Below are 27,338 nucleotides of genomic sequence, written 5' to 3'. Positions count from 1 at the left end.
TTGGTAACCTGAAATTTCAACCAGGGTGGCCGAGTGGTTAAGGCGTTAGACTTAAGTTCCAATGGTCTATTGTCCGCATGGGTTCAAACACCACCCCTGGTATTAGCTAGGCTAACCTGTGTGATAAGAAGATTGAGGGATGCTTGGAAAGTTTAAACCGTGGAAATGTGTTAACATGATACGTTGTGTTGAATTATCCCACAGGGCAAAATAGAATACCGCCAATAAATTTACCAGCCGTTACTTCACGATACGCAATAATGCCTTCCATATCTGAAACCTCCAAACTCAAAATCCCAAATATTACCATCCCATTTTGCAGTTCCATTCATTTTGTTGAGTTATCAAAAGGGCAAATTATTGAAAAATCTGAAGGTCGTCAAATGGTAGTGCTCTTGCGCGATTTAGAATACTAAGGTTCATTGCCAGTACGTTTTCCAAGTTCAAATAACCTTGGTAACCTGAAATTTCAACCAGGGTGGCCGAGTGGTTAAGGCGTTAGACTTAAGTTCCAATGGACTATTGTCCACATGGTTTCAACCCCATCTCTGGTATTAGCTAGGCTAACCTGTGTGATAAGAAGATTGAGGGATGCTTGGAAAGTTTAAACCGTGGAAATGTGTTAACATGGTACGTTGTGTTGAATTATCCCACAGGGCAAAATAGAATAGCGCCAATAATTTTACCAGCCGTTACTTCACGATACGCAATAATGCCTTCCATATCTGAAACTTTCAAACTCAAAATCCCAAATAGTACCATCCCATTTTGCAGTTCCATTCATTTTGTTGAGTTATCAGAAGGGCAATCTATTAAAAAATCTGAAAGTCGTCAAATGGTAGTGCTCTTGCACGATTTAGAATACTAAGGTTCATTGCCAGTACGTTTTCCAACTTCAAGTAACCTTGGTAACCTGAAATTTCAACCAGGGTGGCCGAGTGGTTAAGGCGTTGGACTTAAGTTACAATGGACGATTGTCCGCGTGGGTTCGAACCCCACCTCTGGTATTAGCTAGGCTAACCTGTGTGATAAGAAGATTGAGGGATGTTTGGAGAGTTTTAACCGTGGAAATGTGTTAACATGATATGTTGTGTTGAATTATCCCACAGGGCAAAACAGAATAGCCCCAATAATTCTACCAACCGTTACTTCACGATACGCAATAATGCCTTCCATATCTGAAACTTTCAAACTCAAAATCCCAAGTATTACCATCCCATTTTGCAATTCCATTCATTTTGTTGAGTTATCAAAAGGGCAAATTATTGAAAAATCTAAAGGTCGTCAAATGGTAGTGCTCTTGCACGATTTAGAATACTAAGGTTCATTGCCAGTACTTTTTCCAAGTTCAAGTAACCTTGGTAACCTGAAATTTCACTCAGGGTGGCCGAGTGGTTAAGGCGTTGGACTTAAGTTCCAATGGACTATTGTCCGTATGGGTTCGAACCTCACCTCTGGTATTAGCTAGGCTAACCTGTGTGATAAGAAGATTGAGGGATGCTTGGAGGGTTTTGCCGTGGAAATGCGTTAATATGACACGTTGTGTTGAATTATCCCACATGGCGAAATAGAATAGCCCCAATAGTTCTACCAGCCGTTACTTCACGATGCGCAATAATGCCTTCCATATCTCAAACATTCAAACTCCAAATCTCAAATATTACCATCCTTTTTTGCAGCTCCACTCATTTTGTTGAGCTATCAAAATGGAAAATTATTACAAAATCTGAAGTTCGTCAAATGGTAATGTTCTTGGGCGATTTAGAATACTAAGGTTCATTTCCCGTACCCTTTCCAAATTCAAGTAACCTTATTAACCTGAATGTTCAACCAGGGTGGCCGAGTGGTTAAGGCGTTAGACTTAAGTTCCAATGGTCTATTGTCCGCATGGGTTCAAACACCACCCCTGGTATTAGCTAGGCTAACCTGTGTGATAAGAAGATTGAGGGATGCTTGGAAAGTTTAAACCGTGGAAATGTGTTAACATGATACGTTGTGTTGAATTATCCCACAGGGCAAAATAGAATACCGCCAATAAATTTACCAGCCGTTACTTCACGATACGCAATAATGCCTTCCATATCTGAAACCTCCAAACTCAAAATCCCAAATATTACCATCCCATTTTGCAGTTCCATTCATTTTGTTGAGTTATCAAAAGGGCAAATTATTGAAAAATCTGAAGGTCGTCAAATGGTAGTGCTCTTGCGCGATTTAGAATACTAAGGTTCATTGCCAGTACGTTTTCCAAGTTCAAATAACCTTGGTAACCTGAAATTTCAACCAGGGTGGCCGAGTGGTTAAGGCGTTAGACTTAAGTTCCAATGGACTATTGTCCACATGGTTTCAACCCCATCTCTGGTATTAGCTAGGCTAACCTGTGTGATAAGAAGATTGAGGGATGCTTGGAAAGTTTAAACCGTGGAAATGTGTTAACATGGTACGTTGTGTTGAATTATCCCACAGGGCAAAATAGAATAGCGCCAATAATTTTACCAGCCGTTACTTCACGATACGCAATAATGCCTTCCATATCTGAAACTTTCAAACTCAAAATCCCAAATAGTACCATCCCATTTTGCAGTTCCATTCATTTTGTTGAGTTATCAGAAGGGCAATCTATTAAAAAATCTGAAAGTCGTCAAATGGTAGTGCTCTTGCACGATTTAGAATACTAAGGTTCATTGCCAGTACGTTTTCCAAGTTCAAGTAACCTTGGTAACCTGAAATTTCAACCAGGGTGGCCGAGTGGTTAAGGCGTTGGACTTAAGTTACAATGGACGATTGTCCGCGTGGGTTCGAACCCCACCTCTGGTATTAGCTAGGCTAACCTGTGTGATAAGAAGATTGAGGGATGTTTGGAGAGTTTTAACCGTGGAAATGTGTTAACATGATATGTTGTGTTGAATTATCCCACAGGGCAAAACAGAATAGCCCCAATAATTCTACCAACCGTTACTTCACGATACGCAATAATGCCTTCCATATCTGAAACTTTCAAACTCAACATCCCAAGTATTACCATCCCATTTTGCAATTCCATTCATTTTGTTGAGTTATCAAAAGGGCAAATTATTGAAAAATCTAAAGGTCGTCAAATGGTAGTGCTCTTGCACGATTTAGAATACTAAGGTTCATTGCCAGTACTTTTTCCAAGTTCAAGTAACCTTGGTAACCTGAAATTTCAACCAGGGTGGCCGAGTGGTTAAGGCGTTGGACTTAAGTTCCAATGGACTATTGTCCGTATGGGTTCGAACCTCACCTCTGGTATTAGCTAGGCTAACCTGTGTGATAAGAAGATTGAGGGATGCTTGGAGGGTTTTGCCGTGGAAATGCGTTAATATGACACGTTGTGTTGAATTATCCCACATGGCGAAATAGAATAGCCCCAATAGTTCTACCAGCCGTTACTTCACGATGCGCAATAATGCCTTCCATATCTCAAACATTCAAACTCCAAATCTCAAATATTACCATCCTTTTTTGCAGCTCCACTCATTTTGTTGAGCTATCAAAATGGAAAATTATTACAAAATCTGAAGTTCGTCAAATGGTAATGTTCTTGGGCGATTTAGAATACTAAGGTTCATTTCCCGTACCCTTTCCAAATTCAAGTAACCTTATTAACCTGAATGTTCAACCAGGGTGGCCGAGTGGTTAAGGCGTTAGACTTAAGTTCCAATGGTCTATTGTCCGCATGGGTTCAAACACCACCCCTGGTATTAGCTAGGCTAACCTGTGTGATAAGAAGATTGAGGGATGCTTGGAAAGTTTAAACCGTGGAAATGTGTTAACATGATACGTTGTGTTGAATTATCCCACAGGGCAAAATAGAATACCGCCAATAAATTTACCAGCCGTTACTTCACGATACGCAATAATGCCTTCCATATCTGAAACCTCCAAACTCAAAATCCCAAATATTACCATCCCATTTTGCAGTTCCATTCATTTTGTTGAGTTATCAAAAGGGCAAATTATTGAAAAATCTGAAGGTCGTCAAATGGTAGTGCTCTTGCGCGATTTAGAATACTAAGGTTCATTGCCAGTACGTTTTCCAAGTTCAAATAACCTTGGTAACCTGAAATTTCAACCAGGGTGGCCGAGTGGTTAAGGCGTTAGACTTAAGTTCCAATGGACTATTGTCCACATGGTTTCAACCCCATCTCTGGTATTAGCTAGGCTAACCTGTGTGATATGAAGATTGAGGGATGCTTGGAAAGTTTAAACCGTGGAAATGTGTTAACATGATACGTTGTGTTGAATTATCCCACAGGGCAAAATAGAATAGCGCCAATAATTTTACCAGCCGTTACTTCACGATACGCAATAATGCCTTCCATATCTGAAACTTTCAAACTCAAAATCCCAAATAGTACCATCCCATTTTGCAATTCCATTCATTTTGTTGAGTTATCAAAAGGGCAAATTATTGAAAAATCTAAAGGTCGTCAAATGGTAGTGCTCTTGCACGATTTAGAATACTAAGGTTCATTGCCAGTACTTTTTCCAAGTTCAAGTAACCTTGGTAACCTGAAATTTCAACCAGGGTGGCCGAGTGGTTGAGGCGTTGGACTTAAGTTCCAATGGACGATTGTCCGCATGGGTTCCAACCCCACCTCTGGTATTAGCTAGGCTAACCTGTGTGATAAGAAGATAGAGGAATACTTGGAGAGTTTTAACCGTGGAAATGTGTTAACATGATACGTTGCGTTGAATTATTCCACAGGGCAAAATAGAATACCGCCAATAAATTTACCAGCCGTTACTTCACGATACGCAATAATGCCTTCCATATCTGAAACTTTCAAACTCAAAATCTCAAATATTACCATCCCATTTTGCAGTTCCATTCATTTTGTTGAGTTATCAAAAGGGCAAATTGTTGAAAAATCTGAAGGTCGTCAAATGGTAGTGCTCTTGCGCGATTTAGAATACTAAGGTTCATTGCCAGTACGTTTTCCAAGTTTAAATAACCTTGGTAACCTGAAATTTCAACCAGGGTGGCCGAGTGGTTAAGGCGTTAGACTTAAGTTCCAATGGACTATTGTCCACATGGTTTCAACCCCATCTCTGGTATTAGCTAGGCTAACCTGTGTGATAAGAAGATTGAGGGATGCTTGGAAAGTTTAAACCGTGGAAATGTGTTAAAATGATACGTTGTGTTGAATTATCCCACAGGGCAAAATAGAATAGCGCCAATAATTTTACCAGCCGTTACTTCACGATACGCAATAATGCCTTCCATATCTGAAACTTTCAAACTCAAAATCCCAAATAGTACCATCCCATTTTGCAGTTCCATTCATTTTGTTGAGTTATCAAAAGGGCAATCTATTAAAAAATCTGATGGTCGTCAAATGGTAGTGCTCCTGCACGATTTAGAATACTAAGGTTCATTGCCAGTACGTTTTCCAAGTTCAAGTAACCTTGGTAACCTGAAATTTCAACCAGGGTGGCCGAGTGGTTAAGGCGTTGGACTTAAGTTACAATGGACGATTGTCCGCGTGGGTTCGAACCCCACCTCTGGTATTAGCTAGGCTAACCTGTGTGATAAGAAGATTGAGGGATGTTTGGAGAGTTTTAACCGTGGAAATGTGTTAACATGATATGTTGTGTTGAATTATCCCACAGGGCAAAACAGAATAGCCCCAATAATTCTACCAACCGTTACTTCACGATACGCAATAATGCCTTCCATATCTGAAACTTTCAAACACAAAATCCCAAGTATTACCATCCCATTTTGCAATTTCATTCATTTCGTTGAGTTATCAAAAGGGCAAATTATTGAAAAATCTGAAGTTTGTCAAATGGTAGTGCTCTTGCACGATTTAGAATACTAAGGTTCATTGCCAGTACGTTTTCCAAGTTCAAGTAACCTTGGTAACCTGAAATTTCAACCAGGGTGGCCGAGTGGTTAAGGCGTTGGACTTAAGTTTCAATGGACTATGGTCCGCATGAGTTGCAACCCCACCTCTGGTATTAGCTAGGCTAACCTGTGTGATAAGAAGATAGAGGAATACTTGGAGAGTTTTAACCGTGGAAATGTGTTAACATGATACGTTGCGTTGAATTATTCCACAGGGCAAAATAGAATAGCCCCAATAATTCTACCAGCCGTTACTTCACGATACGCAATAATGCCTTCCATATCTGAAACTTTCAAACTCAAAATCCCAAGTATTACCGTCCCATTTTGCATTTCCATTCATTTTGTTGAGTTATCAAAAGGGCAAATTATTGAAAAATCTGAAGGTCGTCAAATGGTAGTGCTCTTGCACGATTTAGAATACTAAGGTTTATTGCCAGTACGTTTTCCAAGTTCAAATAACCTTGGTAACCTGAAATTTCAACCAGGGTGGCCGAGTGGTTAAGGCGTTAGACTTAAGTTCCAATGGACTATTGTCCACATGGTTTCAACCCCATCTCTGGTATTAGCTAGGCTAACCTGTGTGATAAGAAGATTGAGGGATGCTTGGAAAGTTTAAACCGTGGTAATGTGTTAAAATGATACGTTGTGTTGAATTATCCCACAGGGCAAAATAGAATAGCGCCAATAATTTTACTATCCGTTACTTCACGATACGCAATAATGCCTTCCATATCTGAAACTTTCAAACTCAAAATCCCAAATAGTACCATCCCATTTTGCAGTTCCATTCATTTTGTTGAGTTATCAAAAGGGCAAATTATTGAAAAATCTAAAGGTCGTCAAATGGTAGTGCTCTTGCGCGATTTAGAATACTAAGGTTCATTGCCAGTACGTTTTCCAAGTTCAAATAACCTTGGTAACCTGAAATTTCAACCAGGGTGGCCGAGTGGTTAAGGCGTTAGACTTAAGTTCCAATGGACTATTGTCCACATGGTTTCAACCCCATCTCTGGTATTAGCTAGGCTAACCTGTGTGATAAGAAGATTGAGGGATGCTTGGAAAGTTTAAACCGTGGTAATGTGTTAAAATGATACGTTGTGTTGAATTATCCCACAAGGCAAAATAGAATAGCGCCAATAATTTTACTATCCGTTACTTCACGATACGCAATAATGCCTTCCATATCTGAAACTTTCAAACTCAAAATCCCAAATAGTACCATCCCATTTTGCAGTTCCATTCATTTTGTTGAGTTATCAAAAGGGCAATCTATTAAAAAATCTGAAAGTCGTCAAATGGTAGTGCTCTTGCACGATTTAGAATACTAAGGTTCATTGCCAGTACGTTTTCCAAGTTCAAGTAACCTTGGTAACCTGATATTTCAACCAGGGTGGCCGAGTGGTTAAGGCGTTGGACTTAAGTTACAATGGACGATTGTCCGCGTGGGTTCGAACCCCCCATCAGGTATTAGCTAGGTTTATCTGGGTGACAAGATGATTGAAGGATGCTTGGAGAAATTAAACGTGAAAATGTGTTTGCCATGACACGTTTTGGCGAAGTATCGAACCTGGAGAAATAGAACAGCTGAAATATTTGTACCAGCCGTTACTTCACGATGCGCAATAATGCCTTCCATATCTCAAACATTCAAACTCCAAATCCCAAATATTACCATCCTTTTTTGAAGCTCCATTCACTTTGTTGAGCTATCAAAATAGAAAGTTATTAAAAAATCTGAAATTCGTCAAATGGTAATGCTCTTGCGCGATTTAAAAAAATAAGATTCATTTCCAGTACTTTTTCCAAGTTCAAGTAACCTTATTAACTTGAAATTTCAACCAGGGTGGCCGAGTGGTTAAGGCGTTGAACTTAAGTTCCAATGGACTATTGTCCGCATGGGTTCGAACCCCACCTCTGGTATTAGCTAGGCTAACCTGTGTGATAAGAAGATTGAAGGATGCTTGGAGAGTTTTAACCGTGGAAATGTGTTAACATGATACGTTGTGTTGAATTATCCCACAAGGCAAAATAGAATAGCCCCAATAATTCTACCAGCCGTTACTTCACGATACGCAATAATGCCTTCCATATCTGAAACTTTCAAACTCAAAATCCCAAATATTACCATCCCATTTTGCAGTTCCATTCATTTTGTTGAGTTATCAGAAGGGCAAATTATTGAAAAATCTGAAGGTCGTCAAATGGTAGTGCTCTTGCGCGATTTAGATTACTAAGGTTCATTGCCAGTACGTTTTCAAAGTTCAAGTAACCTTGGTAACCTGAAATTTCAACCAGGGTGGCCGAGTGGTTAAGGCGTTGGACTTAAGTTCCAATGGACGATTGTCCGCGTGGGTTCGAACCTAACCTCCGGTATTAGCTAGGTTTATCTGGGTGATAAGATGATTGAAGGATGCTTGGAGAATTTAAACGTGGAAATGTGTTTGCCATGACACGTTGTGGCGAAGTATCGAACCTGGAGAAATAGAACAGCTGCAATAGTTGTACCAGCCGTTATTTCACAATGCGCAATTATTTCTTCCATGTCTCAAACTTGCAAACTCAAAATCACAGATATTACCATACTTTTTTGCAGTTCCAGTCAATCTGTTGAGTTATCAAAACGGCAAATTATTGAAAAGTCTGAAGGTCGTCAAATGGTAATGCTCTTGCGCGATTTAAAATAATAAGATTCATTGCCAGTACTTTTTCCAAGTTCAAGTAACCTTATTAACTTGAAATTTCAACCAGGGTGGCCGAGTGGTTAAGGCGTTGGACTTAAGTTCCAATGGACGATTGTCCGCGTGGGTTCGAACCCCACCTCTGGTATTAGCTAGGCTAACCTGTGTGATAAGAAGATTGAGGGATGGTTGGAGAGTTTTAACCGTGGAAATGTGTTAACATGATACGTTGTGTTGAATTATCGCACAGGGCAAAATAGAATACCCCAATAATTCTACCAGCCGTAACTTCACGATACGCAATAATACCTTCCATATCTGAAACTTTCAAACTCAAAATCCTAAATTTTACCATCCCATTTTGCAGTTCCATTCATTTTGTTGAGTTATCAAAAGGGCAAATTATTGAAAAATCTGAAGGTCGTCAAATGGTAGTGCTCTTGCGCGATTTAGAATACTGAGGTTCATTGCCAGTACGTTTTCCAAGTTCAAGCAACCTTGGTAACGTGAAATTACAACCAGGGTGGCCGAGTGGTTAAGGCGTTGGACTTAAGTTCCAATGGACGATTGTCCGCGTGGGTTCGAACCCCACCTGTGGTATTAGCTAGGCTAACCTGTGTGATAAGAAGATTGAGGGATGATTGTAGAGTTTTAATCGTGGAAATGTGTTTGCCATGGCACGTTGTGGCGAAGTATCGAACTTGGAGAGGTAGAACAGCTGCAATAGTTGTACCAGCCGTTATTTTACAATGCGCAATTATTCCCTCCGTGTCTCAAATTTTCAAACTCAAAATCACAGATATTACTATACTTGTTTGCAGTTCCAGTCAATCTGTTGAGTTATCAAAACGGCAGACAATTGAAAAGTCTGAAGGTCGTCAAATGGTAATGCTCTTGCACGATTCCGGTATTAGCTAGGTTTATCTGGGTGATAAGATGATTGAAGGATGCTTGGAGAGTTTAAACGTGGAAATGTGTTTGCCATGACACGTTCTGGCGAAGTATCGAACCTGGAGAAATAGAACAGCTGCAATAGTTGTACCAGTCGTTATTTCACAATGCGCAATTATTCCTTCCATATCTCAAATTTTCAAACTCAAAATCCCAAATATTACCATACTTTTTTGCAGTTCCAGTCAATTTGTTGAATTATCAAAACGGCAAATTATGAAAGAAATAAGAAGATCGACAGATGTTAATGCTCTTGCACGATTAAAAATACTAAGGTTCATTCCCAGTACTTTTTCCGAGATCAAGTAACCTTATTAACCTGAAATTTCAACCAGGGTGGCCGAGTGGTTAAGGCGTTGGACTTAAGTTCCAATGGACTATTGTCCGTATGGGTTCGAACACCACCTCTGGTATTAGCTAGGCTAACCTGTGTGTTAAGAAGATTAAGGGATGCTTGTAGAGTTTTAATCGTGGAAATGTGTTTGCCATGACACGTGGTGGCGAAGTATCTAGCTTGGAGAGGTAGAACAGCTGCAATAGTTGTACCAGCCGTTATTTCACAATGCGCAATTATTCCTTCATGTCTCAAACTTTCAAACTCAAAATCACAGATATTACCATACTTTTTTGCAGTTCCAGTCAATCTGTTGAGTTATCAAAACGGCAAATTATTGAAAAGTCTGAAGGTCGTCAAATGGTAATGCTCTTGCGCGATTTAAAATAATAAGATTCATTGCCAGTACTTTTTCAAAGTTCAAGTAACCTTATTTCTTTTTCTTTTCTTTTCAACCAGGGTGGCCGAGTGGTTAAGGCGTTGGACTTAAGTTCCAATGGACTATTGTCCGCATGGGTTTGAACCCCGCCTCTGGTATTAGCTAGACTAACCTGTGTGATAAGAAGATTGAGGGATGATTGGAGAGTTTTAACCGTGGATATGTGTTAACATGATACGTTGTGTTGAATTATCCCACAGGGCAAAATAGAATAGCCCCAGTAATTCTACCAGCCGTTACTTCACTATGCGCAATTATTCCTTCCATGTCTCAAACTTTCAAACTCAAAATCACAGATATTACCATACTTGTTTGCAGTTCCATTCATTTTGTTGAGTTATCAAAAGGGCAAATTATTGAAAAATTTGAAGGTTGTCAAATGGTAGTGCTCTTGCGCGATTTAGAATACTGAGGTTCATTGCCAGTACGTTTTCCAAGTTCGAGCAACCTTGGTAACGTGAAATTACAACCAGGGTCGCCGAGTGGTTAAGGCGTTGGACTTAAGTTCCAATGGACGATTGTCCGCGTGGGTTCGAACCCCACCTGTGGTATTAGCTAGGCTAACCTGTGTGATAAGAAGATTGAGGGATGATTGTAGAGTTTTAATCGTGGAAATGTGTTTGCCATGGCACGTTGTGGCGAAGTATCGAGCTTGGAGAGGTAGAACAGCTGCAATAGTTGTACCAGCCGTTATTTCACAATGCGCAATTATTCCTTCATGTCTCAAACTTTCAAACTCAAAATCACAGATATTACCATACTTTTTTGCAGTTCCAGTCAATCTGTTGAGTTATCAAAACGGCAAATTATTGAAAAGTCTGAAGGTCGTCAAATGGTAATGCTCTTGTGCGATTTAAAATAATAAGATTCATTGCCAGTACTTTTTCAAAGTTCAAGTAACCTTATTAACTTGAAATTTCAACCAGGGTGGCCGAGTGGTTAAGGCGTTGGACTTAAGTTCCAATGGACTATTGTCCGCATGGGTTCGAACCCCGCCTCTGGTATTAGCTAGGCTAACCTGTGTGATAAGAAGATTGAGGGATGATTGGAGAGTTTTAACCGTGGATATGTGTTAACATGATACGTTGTGTTGAATTATCCCACAGGGCAAAATAGAATAGCCCCAGTAATTCTACCAGCCGTTACTTCACTATGCGCAATAATGCCTTCCATATCTGAAACTTTCAAACTCAAAATCCCAAATATTACCAACCCATTTTGCAGTTCCATTCCTTTTGTTGAGTTATCAAAAGGGCAAATTATTGAAAAATCTGAAGGTCGTCAAATGGTAATGCTCTTGGGCGATTTAGAATACTAAGGTTCATTTCCCGTACCCTTTTCAAGTTCAAGTAACCTTATTAACCTGAATTTTTAACCAGGGTGGCCGAGTGGTTAAGGCGTTGGACTTAAGTTCCAATGGACGATTGTCCGCGTGGGTTCGAACCCCACCTCTGGTACTAGCTAGGCTAACCTGTGTGATAAGAAGATTGAGGGATGCTTGTAGAGTTTTAATCGTGGAAATGTGTTTGCCATGACACGTTGTGGCGAAGTATCGAACTTGGAGAGGTAGAACAGCTGCAATAGTTGTACCAGCCGTTATTTCACAATGCGCAATTATTCCTTCATGTCTCAAACTTTCAAACTCAAAATCACAGATATTACCATACTTTTTTGCAGTTCCAGTCGATCTGTTGAGTTATCAAAACGGCAAATTATTGAAAAGTCTGAAGGTCGTCAAATGGTAATGCTCTTGCGCGATTTAAAATAATAAGATTCATTGCCAGTACTTTTTCAAAGTTCAAGTAACCTTATTACCTTGAAATTTCAACCAGGGTGGCCGAGTGGTTAAGGCGTTGGACTTAAGTTCCAATGGACTATTGTCCGCATGGGTTCGAACCCCGCCTCTGGCATTAGCTAGGCTAACCTGTGTGATAAGAAGATTGAGGGATGATTGGAGAGTTTTAACCGTGGATATGTGTTAACATGATACGTTGTGTTGAATTATCCCACAGGGCAAAATAGAATAGCCCCAGTAATTCTACCAGCCGTTACTTCACTATGCGCAATAATGCCTTCCATATCTGAAACTTTCAAACTCAAAATCCCAAATATTACCATCCCATTTTGCAGTTCCATTCCTTTTCTTGAGTTATCAAAAGGGCAAATTATTGAAAAATCTGAAGGTCGTCAAATGGTAATGCTCTTGGGCGATTTAGAATACTAAGGTTCATTTCCCGTACCCTTTTCAAGTTCAAGTAACCTTATTAACTTGAATTTTCAACCAGGGTGGCCGAGTGGTTAAGGCGTTGGACTTAAGTTCCAATGGACGATTGTCCGCGTTGGTTCGAACCCCACCTCTGGTACTAGCTAGGCTAACCTGTGTGATAAGAAGATTGAGGGATGCTTGTAGAGTTTTAATCGTGGAAATGTGTTTGCCATGACACGTTGTGGCGAAGTATCGAACTTGGAGAGGTAGAACAGCTGCAATAGTTGTACCAGCCGTTATTTCACAATGCGCAATTATTCTTTCCATGTCTCAAACTTTCAAACTCAAAATCACAGATATTACCATACTTTTTTGCAGTTCCAGTCGATCTGTTGAGTTATCAAAACGGCAAATTATTGAAAAGTCTGAAGGTCGTCAAATGGTAATGCTCTTGCGCGATTTAAAATAATAAGATTCATTGCCAGTACTTTTTCAAAGTTCAAGTAACCTTATTACCTTGAAATTTCAACCAGGGTGGCCGAGTGGTTAAGGCGTTGGACTTAAGTTCCAATGGACTATTGTCCGCATGGGTTCGAACCCCGCCTCTGGCATTAGCTAGGCTAACCTGTGTGATAAGAAGATTGAGGGATGATTGGAGAGTTTTAACCGTGGATATGTGTTAACATGATACGTTGTGTTGAATTATCCCACAGGGCAAAATAGAATAGCCCCAGTAATTCTACCAGCCGTTACTTCACTATGCGCAATAATGCCTTCCATATCTGAAACTTTCAAACTCAAAATCCCAAATATTACCATCCCATTTTGCAGTTCCATTCCTTTTCTTGAGTTATCAAAAGGGCAAATTATTGAAAAATCTGAAGGTCGTCAAATGGTAATGCTCTTGGGCGATTTAGAATACTAAGGTTCATTTCCCGTACCCTTTTCAAGTTCAAGTAACCTTATTAACTTGAATTTTCAACCAGGTTTGCCGAGTGGTTAAGGCGTTGGACTTAAGTTCCAATGGACGATTGTCCGCGTTGGTTCGAACCCCACCTCTGGTACTAGCTAGGCTAACCTGTGTGATAAGAAGATTGAGGGATGCTTGTAGAGTTTTAATCGTGGAAATGTGTTTGCCATGACACGTTGTGGCGAAGTATCGAACTTGGAGAGGTAGAACAGCTGCAATAGTTGTACCAGCCGTTATTTCACAATGCGCAATTATTCTTTCCATGTCTCAAACTTTCAAACTCAAAATCACAGATATTACCATACTTGTTTGCAGTTCTATTCATTTTGTTGAGTTATCAAAAGGGCAAATTATTGAAAAATCTGAAGGTCGTCAAATGGTAGTGCTCTTGCGCGATTTAGAATACTGAGGTTCATTGCCAGTACGTTTTCCAAGTTCAAGCAACCTTGGTAACGTGAAATTTCAACCAGGGTGGCCGAGTGGTTAAGGCGTTGGACTTAAGTTCCAATGGACGATTGTCCGCGTGGGTTCGAACCCCACCTGTGGTATTAGCTAGGCTAACCTGTGTGATAAGAAGATTGAGGGATGATTGTAGAGTTTTAATCGTGGAAATGTGTTTGCCATGGCACGTTGTGGCGAAGTATCGAGCTTGGAGAGGTTGAACAGCTGCAATAGTTGTACCAGCCGTTATTTCACAATGCGCAATTATTCCTTCATGTCTCAAACTTTCAAACTCAAAATCACAGATATTACCATACTTTTTTGCAGTTCCAGTCAATCTGTTGAGTTATCAAAACGCCAGACAATTGAAAAGTCTGAAGGTCGTCAAATGGTAATGCTCTTGCACGATTCCGGTATTAGCTAGGTTTATCTGGGTGATAAGATGATTGAAGGATGCTTGGAGAGTTTAAACGTGGAAATGTGTTTGCCATGACACGTTCTGGCGAAGTATTGAACCTGGAGAAATAGAACAGCTGCAATAGTTGTATCAGTCGTTATTTCACAATGCGCAATTATTCCTTCCATATCTGAAACTTTCAAACTCAAAATCCCAAATATTACCATCCCATTTTGCATTTCCATTCCTTTTCTTGAGTTATCAAAAGGGCAAATTATTGAAAAATCTGAAGGTCGTCAAATGGTAATGCTCTTGGGCGATTTAGAATACTAAGGTTCAGTTCCCGTACCCTTTTCAAGTTCAAGTAACCTTATTAACTTGTATTTTCAACCAGGGTGGCCGAGTGGTTAAGGCTTTGGACTTAAGTTCCAATGGACGATTGTCCGCGTGGGTTCGAACCCCACCTCTGGTACTAGCTAGGCTAACCTGTGTGATAAGAAGATTGAGGGATGCTTGTAGAGTTTTAATCGTGGAAATGTGTTTGCCATCACACGTTGTGGCGAACTATCGAACTTGGAGAGGTAGAACAGCTGCAATAGTTGTACCAGCCGTTATTTCACAATGCGCAATTATTCCTTCCATGTCTCAAACTTTCAAACTCAAAATCACAGATATTACAATACTTTTTTGCAGTTCCAGTCAATCTGCTGAGTAATCAAAACGGCAAATAATTGAAAAGTCTGAAGGTCGTCAAATGGTAATGCTCTTGCGCGATTCCGGTATTAGCTAGGTTAATCTGGGTGATAAGATGATTGAAAAATGCTTGGAGAATTTAAACGTGGAAATGTGTTTGCCATGACACGTTCTGGCGAAGTATCGAACCTGGAGAAATAGAACAGCTGCAATAGTTGTACCAGCCGTTATTTCACAATGCGCAATTATTCCTTCCATATCTCAAATTTTCAAACTCAAAATCCCAAATATTACCATACTTTTTTGCAGTTCCAATCAATTTGTTGAATTATCAAAACGGCAAATTATTAAAGAAATAAGAAGATCGACAGATGTTAATGCTCTTGCACGATTAAAAATACTAAGGTTCATTCCCAGTACTTTTTCCGAGATCAAGTAACCTTATTAACCTGAAATTTCAACCAGGGTGGCCGAGTGGTTAAGGCGTTGGACTTAATTTCCAATGGACTATTGTCCGTGTGGGTTCGAACACCACCTCTGGTATTAGCTAGGCTAACCTGTGTGTTAAGAAGATTAAGGGATGCTTGTAGAGTTTTAATCGTGGAAATGTGTTTGCCATGACACGTTGTGGCGAAGTATCGAGCTTGGAGAGGTAGAACAGCTGCAATAGTTGCACCAGCCGTTATTTCACAATGTGCAATTATTCCTTCATGTCTCAAACTTTCAAACTCAAAATCACAGATATTACCATACTTTTTTGCAGTTCCAGTCAATCTGTTGAGTTATCAAAACGGCAAATTATTGAAAAGTCTGAAGGTCGTCAAATGGTAATGCTCTTGCGCGATTTAAAATAATAAGATTCATTGCCAGTACTTTTTCAAAATTCAAGTAACCTTATTAACTTGAAATTTCAACCAGGGTGGCCGAGTGGTTAAGGCGTTGGACTTAAGTTCCAATGGACAATTGTCCGCATGGGTTCGAACCCCTCCTCTGGTATTAGCTAGGCTAACCTGTGTGATTAGAAGATTGAGGGATGATTGGAGAGTTTTAACCGTGGATATGTGTTAACATGATACGTTGTGTTGAATTATCCCACAGGGCAAAATAGAATAGCCCAAGTAATTCTACCAGCCGTTACTTCACTATGCGCAATAATGCCTTCCATATCCGAAACTTTCAAACTCAAAATCCCAAATATTACCATCCCATTTTGCAGTTCCATTCCTTTTGTTGAGTTATCAAAAGGGCAAATTATTGAAAAATCTGAAGGTCGTCAAATGGTAATGCTCTTGGGCGATTTAGAATACTAAGGTTCATTTCCCGTACCCTTTTCAAGTTCAAGTAACCTTATTAACCTGAATTTTCAACCAGGGTGGCCGAGTGGTTAAGGCGTTGGACTTAAGTTCCAATGGACGATTGTCCGCGTGGGTTCGAACCCCACCTCTGGTACTAGCTAGGCTAACCTGTGTGATAAGAAGATTGAGGGATGCTTGTAGAGTTTTAATCGTGGAAATGTGTTTGCCATGACACGTTGTGGCGAAGTATCGAACTTGGAGAGGTAGAACAGCTGCAATAGTTGTACCAGCCGTTATTTCACAATGCGCAATTATTCCTTCCATGTCTCAAACTTTCAAACTCAAAATCACAGATATTACCATACTTTTTTGCAGTTCCAGTCAATCTGTTGAGTAATCAAAACGGCAAATAATTGAAAAGTCTGAAGGTCGTCAAATGGTAATGCTCTTGCGCGATTTAAAATAATAAGATTCAATGCCAGTACTTTTTCAAAGTTCAAGTAACCTTATTTCTTTTTCTTTTCTTTTCAACCAGGGTGGCCGAGTGGTTAAGGCGTTGGACTTAAGTTCCAATGGACTATTGTCCGCATGGGTTCGAACCCCGCCTCTGGTATTAGCTAGGCTAACCTGTGTGATAAGAAGGTTGAGGGATGATTGCAGAGTTTTAACCGTGGATATGTGTTAACATGATACGTTGTGTTGAATTATCCCACAGGGCAAAATAGAATAGCCCCAGTAATTCTACCAGCCGTTACTTCAGTATGCGCAATTATTCCTTCCATGTCTCAAACTTTCAAACTCAAAATCACAGATATTCCATACTTGTTTGCAGTTCCATTCATTTTGTTGAGTTATCAAAAGGGCAAATTATTGAAAAATTTGAAGGTCGTCAAATGGTAGTGCTTTTGCGCGATTTAGAATACTGAGGTTCATTGCCAGTACGTTTTCCAAGTTCGAGCACCCTTGGTAACGTGAAATTACAACCAGGGTGGCCGAGTGGTTAAGGCGTTGGACTTAAGTTCCAATGGACGATTGTCCGCGTGGGTTCGAACCCCACCTGTGGTATTAGCTAGGCTAACCTGTGTGATAAGAAGATTGAGGGATGATTGTAGAGTTTTAATCGTGGAAATGTGTTTGCCATGGCACGTTGTGGCGAAGTATCGAGCTTGGAGAGGTAGAACAGCTGCAATAGTTGTACCAGCCGTTATTTCACAATGCGCAATTATTCCTTCATGTCTCAAACTTTCAAACTCAAAATCACAGATATTACCATACTTTTTTGCAGTTCCAGTCAATCTGTTGAGTCATCAAAACGGCAAATTATTGAAAAGTCTGAAGGTCGTCAAATGGTAATGCTCTTGCGCGATTTAAAATAATAAGATTCATTGCCAGTACTTCTTTCAAAGTTCAAGTAACCTTATTAACTTGAAATTTCAACCAGGTTGGCCGAGTGGTTAAGGCGTTGGACTTAAGTTCCAATGGACTATTGTCCGCATGGGTTCGAACCCCGCCTCTGGTATTAGCTAGGCTAACCTGTGTGATAAGAAGATTGAGGGATGATTGGAGAGTTTTAACCGTGGATATATGTTAACATGATACGTTGTGTTGAATTATCCCACAGGGCAAAATAGAATAGCCCCAGTAATTCTACCAGCCGTTACTTCACTATGCGCAATAATGCCTTCCATATCTGAAACTTTCAAACTCAAAATCCCAAATATTACCATCCCATTTTGCAGTTCCATTCCTTTTGTTGAGTTATCAAAAGGGCAAATTATTGAAAAATCTGAAGGTCGTCAAATGGTAATGCTCTTGGGCGATTTAGAATACTAAGGTTCATTTCCCGTACCCTTTTCAAGTTCAAGTAACCTTATTAACCTGAATTTTTAACCAGGGTGGCCGAGTGGTTAAGGCGTTGGACTTAAGTTCCAATGGACTATTGTCCGCATGGGTTCGAACCCCGCCTCTGGTATTAGCTAGGCTAACCTGTGTGATAAGAAGATTGAGGGATGATTGGAGAGTTTTAATCGTGGAAATGTGTTTGCCATGACACGTTGTGGCGAAGTATCGAACTTGGAGAGGTAGAACAGCTGCAATAGTTGTACCAGCCGTTATTTCACAATGCGCAATTATTCCTTTATGTCTCAAACTTTCAAACTCAAAATCACAGATATTACCATACTTTTTTGCAGTTCCAGTCAATCTGTTGAGTTATCAAAACGGCTAATTATTGAAAAGTCTGAAGGTCGTCAAATGGTAATGCTCTTGCGCGATTTAAAATAATAAGATTCATTGCCAGTACTTTTTCAAAGTTCAAGTAACCTTATTTCCTTGAAATTTCAACCAGGGTGGCCGAGTGGTTAAGGCGTTGGACTTAAGTTCCAATGGACTATTGTCCGCATGGGTTCGAACCCCGCCTCTGGTATTAGCTAGGCTAACCTGTGTGATAAGAAGATTGAGGGATGATTGGAGAGTTTTAACCGTGGATATGTGTTAACATGATACGTTGTGTTGAATTATCCCGCAGGGCAAAATAGAATAACCCCAGTAATTCTACCAGCCGTTACTTCACTATGCGCAATAATGCCTTCCATATCTGAAACTTTCAAACTCAAAATCCCAAATATTACCATCCCATTTTGCATTTCCATTCCTTTTCTTGAGTTATCAAAAGGGCAAATTATTGAAAAATCTGAAGGTCGTCAAATGGTAATGCTCTTGGGCGATTTAGAATACTAAGGTTCAGTTCCCGTACCCTTTTCAAGTTCAAGTAACCTTATTAACTTGTATTTTCAACCAGGGTGGCCGAGTGGTTAAGGCGTTGGACTTAAGTTCCAATGGACGATTGTCCGCGTGGGTTCGAACCCCACCTCTGGTACTAGCTAGGCTAACCTGTGTGATAAGAAGATTGAGGGATGCTTGTAGAGTTTTAATCGTGGAAATGTGTTTGCCATGACACGTTGTGGCGAAGTATCGAACTTGGAGAGGTAGAACAGCTGCAATAGTTGTACCAGCCGTTATTTCACAATGCGCAATTATTCCTTCCATGTCTCAAACTTTCAAACTCAAAATCACAGATATTACCATACTTGTTTGCAGTTCTATTCATTTTGTTGAGTTATCAAAAGGGCAAATTATTGAAAAATCTGAAGGTCGTCAAATGGTAGTGCTCTTGCGCGATTTAGAATACTGAGGTTCATTGCCAGTACGTTTTCCAAGTTCAAGCAACCTTGGTAACGTGAAATTTCAACCAGGGTGGCCGAGTGGTTAAGGCGTTGGACTTAAGTTCCAATGGACGATTGTCCGCGTGGGTTCGAACCCCACCTGTGGTATTAGCTAGGCTAACCTGTGTGATAAGAAGATTGAGGGATGATTGTAGAGTTTTAATCGTGGAAATGTGTTTGCCATGGCACGTTGTGGCGAAGTATCGAGCTTGGAGAGGTAGAACAGCTGCAATAGTTGTACCAGCCGTTATTTCACAATGCGCAATTATTCCTTCATGTCTCAAACTTTCAAACTCAAAATCACAGATATTACCATACTTTTTTGCAGTTCCAGTCAATCTGTTGAGTAATCAAAACGGCAAATAATTGAAAAGTCTGAAGGTCGTCAAATGGTAATGCTCTTGCGCGATTTAAAATAATAAGATTCATTGCCAGTACTTTTTCAAAGTTCAAGTAACCTTATTAACTTGAAATTTCAACCAGGGTGGCCGAGTGGTTAAGGCGTTGGACTTAAGTTCCAATGGACTATTGTCCGCATGGGTTCGAACCCCGCCTCTGGTATTAGCTAGGCTAACCTGTGTGATAAGAAGATTGAGGGATGATTGGAGAGTTTTAACCGAGGAAATGTGTTAACATGATACGTTGTGTTGAATTATCGCACAGGGCAAAATAGAATAGCCCTAATAATTCTACCAGCCATTACTTTACGATACGCAATAATGCCTTCCATATCTGAAACATTAAACTCAAAATCCTAAATATTACCATCCCATTTTGCAGTTCCATTCATTTTGTTGAGTTATCAAAAGGGCAAATTATTGAAAAATCTGAAGGTCGTCAAATGGTAGTGCTCTTGCGCGATTTAGAATACTGAGGTTCATTGCCAGTACGTTTTCCAAGTTCAAGCAACCTTGGTAACGTGAAATTACAACCAGGGTGGCCGAGTGGTTAAGGCGTTGGACTTAAGTTCCAATGGACGATTGTCCGCGTGGGTTCGAACCCCACCTGTGGTATTAGCTAGGCTAACCTGTGTGATAAGAATATTGAGGGATGATTGTAGAGTTTTAATCGTGGAAAAGTGTTTGCCATGGCACGTTGTGGCGAAGTATCGAACTTGGAGAGATAGAACAGCTGCAATAGTTGTACCAGCCGTTATTTTACAATGCGCAATTATTCCTTCCATGTCTCAAATTTTCAAACTCCAAATCACAGATATTACCATACTTGTTTGCAGTTCCAGTCAATGTGTTGAGTTATCAAAACGCCAGACAATTGAAAAGTCTGAAGGTCGTCAAATGGTAATGCTCTTGCACGATTCCGGTATTAGCTAGGTTTATCTGGGTCATAAGATGATTGAAGGATGCTTGGAGAGATTAAACGTGGAAATGTGTTTGCCATGACACGTTCTGGCGAAGTATCGAACTTGGAGTGGTAGAACAGCTGCAATAGTTGTACCAGCCGTTATTTCACAATGCGCAATTATTCCTTCCATGTCTCAAACTTTCAAACTCAAAATCCCAAATATTACCATACTTTTTTGCAGTTCCAGTCAATTTGTTGAATTATCAAAACGGCAAATTATTAAAGAAATAAGAAGATCGACAGATGTTAATGCTCTTTCACGATTAAAAATACTAAGGTTCATTTCCCGTACCCTTTTCAAGTTCAAGTAACCTTATTAACCTGAATTTTCAACCAGGGTGGCCGAGTGGTTAAGGCGTTGGACTTAAGTTCCAATGGACGATTGTCCACGTGGGTTCGAACCCCACCTCTGGTACTAGCTAGGCTAACCTGTGTGATAAGAAGATTGAGGGATGCTTGTAGAGTTTTAATCGTGGAAATGTGTTTGCCATGACACGTTGTGGCGAAGTATCGAGCTTGGAGAGGTAGAACAGCTGCAATAGTTGTACCAGCCGTTATTTCACAATGCGCAATTATTCCTTCATGTCTCAAACTTTCAAACTCAAAATCACAGATATTACCATACTTTTTTGCAGTTCCAGTCAATCTGTTGAGTTATCAAAACGGCAAATTATTGAAAAGTCTGAAGGTCGTCAAATGGTAATGCTCTTGCGCGATTTAAAATAATAAGATTCATTGCCAGTACTTTTTCAAAATTCAAGTAACCTTATTAACTTGAAATTTCAACCAGGGTGCCCGAGTGGTTAAGGCGTTGGACTTAAGTTCCAGTGGACAATTGTCCGCATGGGTTCGGACCCCGCCTCTGGTATTAGCTAGGCTAACCTGTGTGATGAGAAGATTGAGGGATGATTGGAGAGTTTTAACCGTGGATATGTGTTAACATGATACGTTGTGTTGAATTATCCCACAGGGCAAAATAGAATAGCCCAAGTAATTCTACCAGCCGTTACTTCACTATACGCAATAATGCCTTCCATATCTGAAACTTTCAAACTCAAAATCCCAAATATTACCATCCCATTTTGCAGTTCCATTCATTTTGTTGAGTTATCAAAAGGACAAATTATTGAAAAATCTGAAGGTCGTCAAATGGTAATGCTCTTGGGCGATTTAGAATACTAAGGTTCATTTCCCGTACCCTTTCCAAGTTCAAGTAACCTTATTAACCTGAATATTCAACCAGGCTGGCCGAGTTGTTAAGGCGTTGGACTTAAGTTCCAATGGACTATTGTCCGTATGGGTTCGAACACCACCTCTGGTATTAGCTAAGCTAACCTGTGTGATAAGAAGATTGAGGGATGCTTGTAGAGTTTTAATCGTGGAAATGTGTTTGCCATGACACGTTGTGGCGAAGTATCGAGCTTGGAGAGGTAGAACAGCTGCAATAGTTGTACCAGCCGTTATTTCACAATGCGCAATTATTCCTTCCATGTCTCAAACTTTCAAACTCAAAATCACAGATATCTTTTTTGCAGTTCCAGTCAATCTGTTGAGTTATCAAAATGGCAAATTATTGAAAAGTCTGAAGGTCGTGAAATGGTTATGCTCTTGCGCGATTTAAAATAATAAGATTCATTGCCAGTACTTTTTCCAAGATCAAGTAACCTTATTAACTTGAAATTTCAACCAGGGGGCCGAGTGGTTAAGGCGTTGGACTTAAGTTCCAATGGACTATTGTCCGCATGGGTTCGAACCCCACCTCTGGTATTAGCTAGGCTAAACTGTGTTATAAGAAGATTGAGGGATGATTGGAGAGTTTTAACCGTGGAAATGTGTTAACATGATACGTTGTGTTGAATTATCCCACAGGGCAAAATAGAATAACCCCAGTAATTCTACCAGCCGTTACTTCACTATACGCAATAATGCCTTCCATATCTGAAACTTTCAAACTCAAAATCCCAAATATTACCATCCCATTTTGCAGTTCCATTCATTTTGTTGAGTTATCAAAAGGACAAATTATTGAAAAATCTGAAGGTCGTCAAATGGTAATGCTCTTGGGCGATTTAGAATACTAAGGTTCATTTCCCGTACCCTTTCCCAGTTCAAGTAACCTTATTAACCTGAATTTTCAACCAGGGTGGCCGAGTGGTTAAGGCGTTGGACTTAAGTTCCAATGGACGATTGTCCGCGTGGGTTCGAACCCCACCTCTGGTACTAGCTAGGCTAACCTGTGTGATAAGAAGATTTAGGGATGCTTGTAGAGTTTCAATCGTGGAAATGTGTTTGCCATGACACGTTGTGGCGAAGTATCGAACTTGGAGAGGTAGAACAGCTGCAATAGTAGTACCAGCCGTTATTTCACAATGCGCAATTATTCCTTCCATGTCTCAAACTTTCAAACTCAAAATCACAGATATCTTTTTTGCAGTTCCAATCAATCTGTTGAGTTATCAAAATGGCAAATTATTGAAAAGTCTGAAGGTCGTCAAATGGTAATGCTCTTGGGCGATTTAGAATACTAAGGTTCATTTCCCGTACCCTTTCCAAATTCAAGTAACCTTATTAACCTGAATTTTCAACCAGGGTGGCCGAGTGGTTAAGGCGTTGGACTTAAGTTCCAATGGACGTTTGTCCGCGTGGGTTCGAACCCCACCTCTGGTACTAGCTAGGCTAACCTGTGTGATAAGAAGGTTGAGGGATGATTGGAGAGTTTTAACCGTGGAAATGTGTTAACATGATACGTTGTGTTGAATTATCCCACAGGGCAAAATAGAATAACCCCAGTAATTCTACCAGCCGTTACTTCACTATACGCAATAATGCCTTCCATATCTGAAACTTTCAAACTCAAAATCCCAAATATTACCATCCCATTTTGCAGTTCCATTCATTTTGTTGAGTTATCAAAAGGGCAAATTAGTGAAAAATCTGAAGGTCGTCAAATGGTAATGCTCTTGGGCGATTTAGAATACTAAGGTTCATTTCCCGTACCCTTTCCAAGTTCAAGTAACCTTATTAACCTGAATTTTCAACCAGGGTGGCCGAGTGGTTAAGGCGTTGGACTTAAGTTCCAATGGACGTTTGTCCGCGTGGGTTCGAACCCCACCTCTGATACTAGCTAGGCTAACCTGTGTGATAAGAAGATTGAGGGATGCTTGTAGAGTTTTAATCGTGGAAATGTGTTTGCCATGACACGTTGTGGCGAAGTATCGACTTTGGAGAGGTAGAACAGCTGCAATAGTTGTACCAGCCGTTATTTCACAATGCGCAATTATTCCTTCCATGTCTCAAACTTTCAAACTCAAAATCACAGATATCTTTTTTGCAGTTCCAGTCAATCTGTTGAGTTATCAAAATGGCAAATTATTGAAAAGTCTGAAGGTCGTCAAATGGTAATGCTCTTGGGCGATTTAGAATACTAAGGTTCATTTCCTGTACCCTTTCCAAGTTCAAGTAACCTTATTAACCTGAATTTTCAACCAGGATGGCCGAGTGGTTAAGGCGTTGGACTTAAGTTCCAATGGACGTTTGTCCGCGTGGGTTCGAACCCCACCTCTGGTACTAGCTAGGCTAACCTGTGTGATAAGAAGATTGAGGGATGATTGGAGAAATTTAACCGTGGAAATGTGTTAACATGATACGTTGTGTTGAATTATCCCACAGGGCAAAATAGAATAACCCCAGTAATTCTACCAGCCGTTACTTCACTATACGCAATAATGCCTTCCATATCTGAAACTTTCAAACACAAAATCCCAAATATTACCATCCCATTTTGCAGTTCCATTCATTTTGTTGAGTTATCAAAAGGGCAAATTAGTGAAAAATCTGAAGGTCGTCAAATGGTAATGCTCTTGGGCGATTTAGAATACTAAGGTTCATTTCCCGTACCCTTTCCAAGTTCAAGTAACCTTATTAACCTGAATTTTCAACCAGGTTCGCCGAGTGGTTAAGGCGTTGGACTTAAGTTCCAATGGACGTTTGTCCGCGTGGGTTCGAACCCCACCTCTGGTACTAGCTAGGCTAACCTGTGTGATAAGAAGATTGAGGGATGCTTGTAGAGTTTTAATCGTGGAAATGTGTTTGCCAGGACACGTTGTGGCGAAGTATCGACTTTGGAGAGGTAGAACAGCTGCAATAGTTGTACCAGCCGTTATTTCACAATGCGCAATTATTCCTTCCATGTGTCAAACTTTCAAACTCAAAATCACAGATATTACCATACTTGTTTGCAGTTCCAGTCAATCTGTTAAATTATCAAAACGGCAAATTATTGAAAAGTCTGAAGGTCGTCAAATGGTAATGCTCTTGGGCGATTTAAAATAATAAGATTCATTGCCAGTACTTTTTCCAAGTTCAAGTAACCTTATTAACTTGAAATTTCAACCAGGGTGGCCGAGTGGTTAAGGCGTTGGACTTAAGTTCCAATGGACTATTGTCCGCATGGGTTCGAACACCACCTCTGGTATTAGCTAGGCTAACCTGTGTGATAAGAAGATTGAGGGATGCTTGGAGAGTTTTAACCGTGGAAATGTGTTAACATGATTCGTTGTGTTGAATTATCCCACAGGGCAAAATAGAATAGCCCCAGTAATTCTACCAGCCGTTATTTCACAATGCGCAATTATTTCTTCCATGTCTCAAACTTTCAAACTCAAAATCACAGATATTACCATACTTTTTTGCAGTTCCAGTCAATCTGTTGAGTTATCAAAACGGCAAATTATTGAAAAGTCTGAAGGTCGTCAAATGGTAATGCTCTTGGGCGATTTAAAATAATAAGATTCATTGCCAGTATTTTTTCCAAGTTCAAGTAACCTTTTTAACTTGAAGTTTCAACTAGGGTGGCTGAGTGGTTAAGGCGTTGGACTTAAGTTCCAATGGACTATTGTCCGCATGGGTTTGAACCCCGCCTCTGGTATTAGCTAGGCTAACCTGTGTGATAAGAAGATTGAGGGATGATTGGAGAGTTTTAACCGTGGAAATGTGTTAACATGATACGTTGTGTTGAATTATCCCACAGGGCAAAATAGAATAACCCCAGTAATTCTACCAGCCGTTACTTCACTATACGCAATAATGCCTTCCATATCTGAAACTTTCAAACTCAAAATCCCTAATATTACCATCCTATTTTGAAGTTCCATTTATTTTATTGAGTTATCAAAAGAGCAAATTATTGAAAATCTGAAGGTCCTCAAATGGTAATGCTCTTGGGCGATTTAGAATACTAAGGTTCATTTCCCGTACCCTTTCCAAGTTCAAGTAACCTTATTAACCTGAATTTTCAACAAGGGTGGGCGAGTGGTTAAGGCGTTGGACTTAAGTTCCAATGGACTATTGTCCGCGTGGGTTCGAACCCCACCTCTGGTACTAGCTAGGCTAACCTGTGTGATAAGATGATTGAGGGATGCTTGTAGAGTTTTAATCGTGGAAATGTGTTTGCCATGACACGTTGTGGCGAAGTATCGAACTTGGAGAGGTAGAACAGCTGCAATAGTTGTACCAGCCGTTATTTCACAATGCGCAATTATTCCTTCCATGTCTCAAACTTTCAAACTCAAAATCACAGATATTACCATACTTGTTTGCAGTTCCAGTCAATCTGTTGAGTTATCAAATCGGCAAATTATTGAAAAGTCTGAAGGTCGTCAAATGGTAATGCTCTTGGGCGATTTAAAATAATAAGATTCATTGCCAGTACTTTTTTCAAATTCAAGTAATCTAATTAACCTGAATATTCCACAAGGGTGGCCGAGTGCTTAAGGCGTTGGACTTAAGCTCCAATGAACGTTTCTCCGAGTGGGTTCGAACGTCATCTCTGTTATTAGCTAGGTTAACGTTTTTGATAAGAAAATTGAGGGATGCTTGGAGAATTTAAACGTGGAAATGGTGGTGATAAGAAGATTGAGGGATGCTTGGATAGTTTTAATCGTGAAAATGCGTTAACATTATACGTTGTGTTGAATTATCCCACAGGACAAAATAGAATAGCCCCAATAATTCTACCAGCCGTTACTTCACGATACGCAATAATACCTTCCATATCTGAAACTTTCAAACTCAAAATCCCAAATATCACCATCCCATTTTGCAGTTTCATTCATTTTGTTGAGTTATCAAAAAGGCAAATTATTGAAAAATCTGAAGGTTGTCAAATGGTATGTTCTTGAGCGATTTAGAATACTAAGGTTCATTTCCTGTACCCTATCCAAACTCAAGTAACCTTATTAACCTGAAATTTCAACCAGGGTGGCCGAGTGGTTAAGGCGTTGGACTTAAGCTCCAATGGACGTTTGTCCGAGTGGGTTCGAACCCCCCCTCTGGTATTAGCTAGGTTAACGTTCTCGATAAGATGATTGAAGGATGCTTGAAAAATTTAAACGTGGAAATGTGTTTGCCATGACTCGTTGTGGCGAAGTATCGAACTTGGAGAGGCAGAATAGCTGCATTAGTTGTACCAGCCG

General features: G+C 40.1%; 36 non-coding genes across 36 annotated transcripts; all 36 read left to right on the top strand.

The window, feature by feature from the left end:
- Positions 1 to 924: 924 nt before the first annotated feature.
- Trnal-uaa (transfer RNA leucine (anticodon UAA)) lies at positions 925 to 1,007 on the top strand. The gene has a single exon. It is a non-coding gene; the product is annotated as a tRNA-Leu (tRNA).
- Positions 1,008 to 2,734: 1,727 nt separating this feature from the next.
- Trnal-uaa (transfer RNA leucine (anticodon UAA)) lies at positions 2,735 to 2,817 on the top strand. Its single transcript has one exon. It is a non-coding gene; the product is annotated as a tRNA-Leu (tRNA).
- Positions 2,818 to 3,187: 370 nt separating this feature from the next.
- Positions 3,188 to 3,270, top strand: Trnal-uaa (transfer RNA leucine (anticodon UAA)). Its single transcript has one exon. It is a non-coding gene; the product is annotated as a tRNA-Leu (tRNA).
- Positions 3,271 to 5,449: 2,179 nt separating this feature from the next.
- Trnal-uaa (transfer RNA leucine (anticodon UAA)) lies at positions 5,450 to 5,532 on the top strand. Its single transcript has one exon. It is a non-coding gene; the product is annotated as a tRNA-Leu (tRNA).
- Positions 5,533 to 7,712: 2,180 nt separating this feature from the next.
- On the top strand, positions 7,713 to 7,795 carry Trnal-uaa (transfer RNA leucine (anticodon UAA)). The gene has a single exon. It is a non-coding gene; the product is annotated as a tRNA-Leu (tRNA).
- Positions 7,796 to 8,618: 823 nt separating this feature from the next.
- Positions 8,619 to 8,701, top strand: Trnal-uaa (transfer RNA leucine (anticodon UAA)). Its single transcript has one exon. It is a non-coding gene; the product is annotated as a tRNA-Leu (tRNA).
- Positions 8,702 to 9,070: 369 nt separating this feature from the next.
- On the top strand, positions 9,071 to 9,153 carry Trnal-uaa (transfer RNA leucine (anticodon UAA)). Its single transcript has one exon. It is a non-coding gene; the product is annotated as a tRNA-Leu (tRNA).
- A 681-nt stretch (positions 9,154 to 9,834) lies between these two features.
- On the top strand, positions 9,835 to 9,917 carry Trnal-uaa (transfer RNA leucine (anticodon UAA)). The gene has a single exon. It is a non-coding gene; the product is annotated as a tRNA-Leu (tRNA).
- A 375-nt stretch (positions 9,918 to 10,292) lies between these two features.
- Trnal-uaa (transfer RNA leucine (anticodon UAA)) lies at positions 10,293 to 10,375 on the top strand. Its single transcript has one exon. It is a non-coding gene; the product is annotated as a tRNA-Leu (tRNA).
- A 370-nt stretch (positions 10,376 to 10,745) lies between these two features.
- Trnal-uaa (transfer RNA leucine (anticodon UAA)) lies at positions 10,746 to 10,828 on the top strand. Its single transcript has one exon. It is a non-coding gene; the product is annotated as a tRNA-Leu (tRNA).
- A 370-nt stretch (positions 10,829 to 11,198) lies between these two features.
- Trnal-uaa (transfer RNA leucine (anticodon UAA)) lies at positions 11,199 to 11,281 on the top strand. The gene has a single exon. It is a non-coding gene; the product is annotated as a tRNA-Leu (tRNA).
- A 370-nt stretch (positions 11,282 to 11,651) lies between these two features.
- On the top strand, positions 11,652 to 11,734 carry Trnal-uaa (transfer RNA leucine (anticodon UAA)). Its single transcript has one exon. It is a non-coding gene; the product is annotated as a tRNA-Leu (tRNA).
- Positions 11,735 to 12,104: 370 nt separating this feature from the next.
- On the top strand, positions 12,105 to 12,187 carry Trnal-uaa (transfer RNA leucine (anticodon UAA)). The gene has a single exon. It is a non-coding gene; the product is annotated as a tRNA-Leu (tRNA).
- Positions 12,188 to 12,557: 370 nt separating this feature from the next.
- Trnal-uaa (transfer RNA leucine (anticodon UAA)) lies at positions 12,558 to 12,640 on the top strand. The gene has a single exon. It is a non-coding gene; the product is annotated as a tRNA-Leu (tRNA).
- A 371-nt stretch (positions 12,641 to 13,011) lies between these two features.
- Trnal-uaa (transfer RNA leucine (anticodon UAA)) lies at positions 13,012 to 13,094 on the top strand. Its single transcript has one exon. It is a non-coding gene; the product is annotated as a tRNA-Leu (tRNA).
- An 824-nt stretch (positions 13,095 to 13,918) lies between these two features.
- Trnal-uaa (transfer RNA leucine (anticodon UAA)) lies at positions 13,919 to 14,001 on the top strand. The gene has a single exon. It is a non-coding gene; the product is annotated as a tRNA-Leu (tRNA).
- A 679-nt stretch (positions 14,002 to 14,680) lies between these two features.
- Positions 14,681 to 14,763, top strand: Trnal-uaa (transfer RNA leucine (anticodon UAA)). Its single transcript has one exon. It is a non-coding gene; the product is annotated as a tRNA-Leu (tRNA).
- A 681-nt stretch (positions 14,764 to 15,444) lies between these two features.
- Positions 15,445 to 15,527, top strand: Trnal-uaa (transfer RNA leucine (anticodon UAA)). Its single transcript has one exon. It is a non-coding gene; the product is annotated as a tRNA-Leu (tRNA).
- A 370-nt stretch (positions 15,528 to 15,897) lies between these two features.
- Trnal-uaa (transfer RNA leucine (anticodon UAA)) lies at positions 15,898 to 15,980 on the top strand. The gene has a single exon. It is a non-coding gene; the product is annotated as a tRNA-Leu (tRNA).
- Positions 15,981 to 16,350: 370 nt separating this feature from the next.
- Trnal-uaa (transfer RNA leucine (anticodon UAA)) lies at positions 16,351 to 16,433 on the top strand. Its single transcript has one exon. It is a non-coding gene; the product is annotated as a tRNA-Leu (tRNA).
- A 376-nt stretch (positions 16,434 to 16,809) lies between these two features.
- On the top strand, positions 16,810 to 16,892 carry Trnal-uaa (transfer RNA leucine (anticodon UAA)). The gene has a single exon. It is a non-coding gene; the product is annotated as a tRNA-Leu (tRNA).
- A 369-nt stretch (positions 16,893 to 17,261) lies between these two features.
- Trnal-uaa (transfer RNA leucine (anticodon UAA)) lies at positions 17,262 to 17,344 on the top strand. Its single transcript has one exon. It is a non-coding gene; the product is annotated as a tRNA-Leu (tRNA).
- Positions 17,345 to 18,168: 824 nt separating this feature from the next.
- Trnal-uaa (transfer RNA leucine (anticodon UAA)) lies at positions 18,169 to 18,251 on the top strand. Its single transcript has one exon. It is a non-coding gene; the product is annotated as a tRNA-Leu (tRNA).
- Positions 18,252 to 18,621: 370 nt separating this feature from the next.
- Positions 18,622 to 18,704, top strand: Trnal-uaa (transfer RNA leucine (anticodon UAA)). Its single transcript has one exon. It is a non-coding gene; the product is annotated as a tRNA-Leu (tRNA).
- Positions 18,705 to 19,074: 370 nt separating this feature from the next.
- On the top strand, positions 19,075 to 19,157 carry Trnal-uaa (transfer RNA leucine (anticodon UAA)). Its single transcript has one exon. It is a non-coding gene; the product is annotated as a tRNA-Leu (tRNA).
- A 371-nt stretch (positions 19,158 to 19,528) lies between these two features.
- On the top strand, positions 19,529 to 19,611 carry Trnal-uaa (transfer RNA leucine (anticodon UAA)). Its single transcript has one exon. It is a non-coding gene; the product is annotated as a tRNA-Leu (tRNA).
- Positions 19,612 to 19,981: 370 nt separating this feature from the next.
- Trnal-uaa (transfer RNA leucine (anticodon UAA)) lies at positions 19,982 to 20,064 on the top strand. The gene has a single exon. It is a non-coding gene; the product is annotated as a tRNA-Leu (tRNA).
- Positions 20,065 to 20,433: 369 nt separating this feature from the next.
- Trnal-uaa (transfer RNA leucine (anticodon UAA)) lies at positions 20,434 to 20,516 on the top strand. Its single transcript has one exon. It is a non-coding gene; the product is annotated as a tRNA-Leu (tRNA).
- Positions 20,517 to 21,197: 681 nt separating this feature from the next.
- Positions 21,198 to 21,280, top strand: Trnal-uaa (transfer RNA leucine (anticodon UAA)). The gene has a single exon. It is a non-coding gene; the product is annotated as a tRNA-Leu (tRNA).
- Positions 21,281 to 23,002: 1,722 nt separating this feature from the next.
- Positions 23,003 to 23,085, top strand: Trnal-uaa (transfer RNA leucine (anticodon UAA)). The gene has a single exon. It is a non-coding gene; the product is annotated as a tRNA-Leu (tRNA).
- Positions 23,086 to 23,449: 364 nt separating this feature from the next.
- Positions 23,450 to 23,532, top strand: Trnal-uaa (transfer RNA leucine (anticodon UAA)). Its single transcript has one exon. It is a non-coding gene; the product is annotated as a tRNA-Leu (tRNA).
- A 370-nt stretch (positions 23,533 to 23,902) lies between these two features.
- Positions 23,903 to 23,985, top strand: Trnal-uaa (transfer RNA leucine (anticodon UAA)). The gene has a single exon. It is a non-coding gene; the product is annotated as a tRNA-Leu (tRNA).
- A 364-nt stretch (positions 23,986 to 24,349) lies between these two features.
- Positions 24,350 to 24,432, top strand: Trnal-uaa (transfer RNA leucine (anticodon UAA)). The gene has a single exon. It is a non-coding gene; the product is annotated as a tRNA-Leu (tRNA).
- A 370-nt stretch (positions 24,433 to 24,802) lies between these two features.
- On the top strand, positions 24,803 to 24,885 carry Trnal-uaa (transfer RNA leucine (anticodon UAA)). The gene has a single exon. It is a non-coding gene; the product is annotated as a tRNA-Leu (tRNA).
- A 371-nt stretch (positions 24,886 to 25,256) lies between these two features.
- On the top strand, positions 25,257 to 25,339 carry Trnal-uaa (transfer RNA leucine (anticodon UAA)). The gene has a single exon. It is a non-coding gene; the product is annotated as a tRNA-Leu (tRNA).
- Positions 25,340 to 27,117: 1,778 nt separating this feature from the next.
- Trnal-uaa (transfer RNA leucine (anticodon UAA)) lies at positions 27,118 to 27,200 on the top strand. Its single transcript has one exon. It is a non-coding gene; the product is annotated as a tRNA-Leu (tRNA).
- Positions 27,201 to 27,338: the final 138 nt, after the last annotated feature.

This window comes from Hydractinia symbiolongicarpus, chromosome 2 (assembly GCF_029227915.1).
Source record: "Hydractinia symbiolongicarpus strain clone_291-10 chromosome 2, HSymV2.1, whole genome shotgun sequence".
Taxonomy (NCBI): Eukaryota; Metazoa; Cnidaria; class Hydrozoa; order Anthoathecata; family Hydractiniidae; genus Hydractinia; species Hydractinia symbiolongicarpus.
The sequence above is the reverse complement of the archived record's forward strand: the minus strand, read 5'-3'. Positions and strand labels throughout refer to the sequence as shown.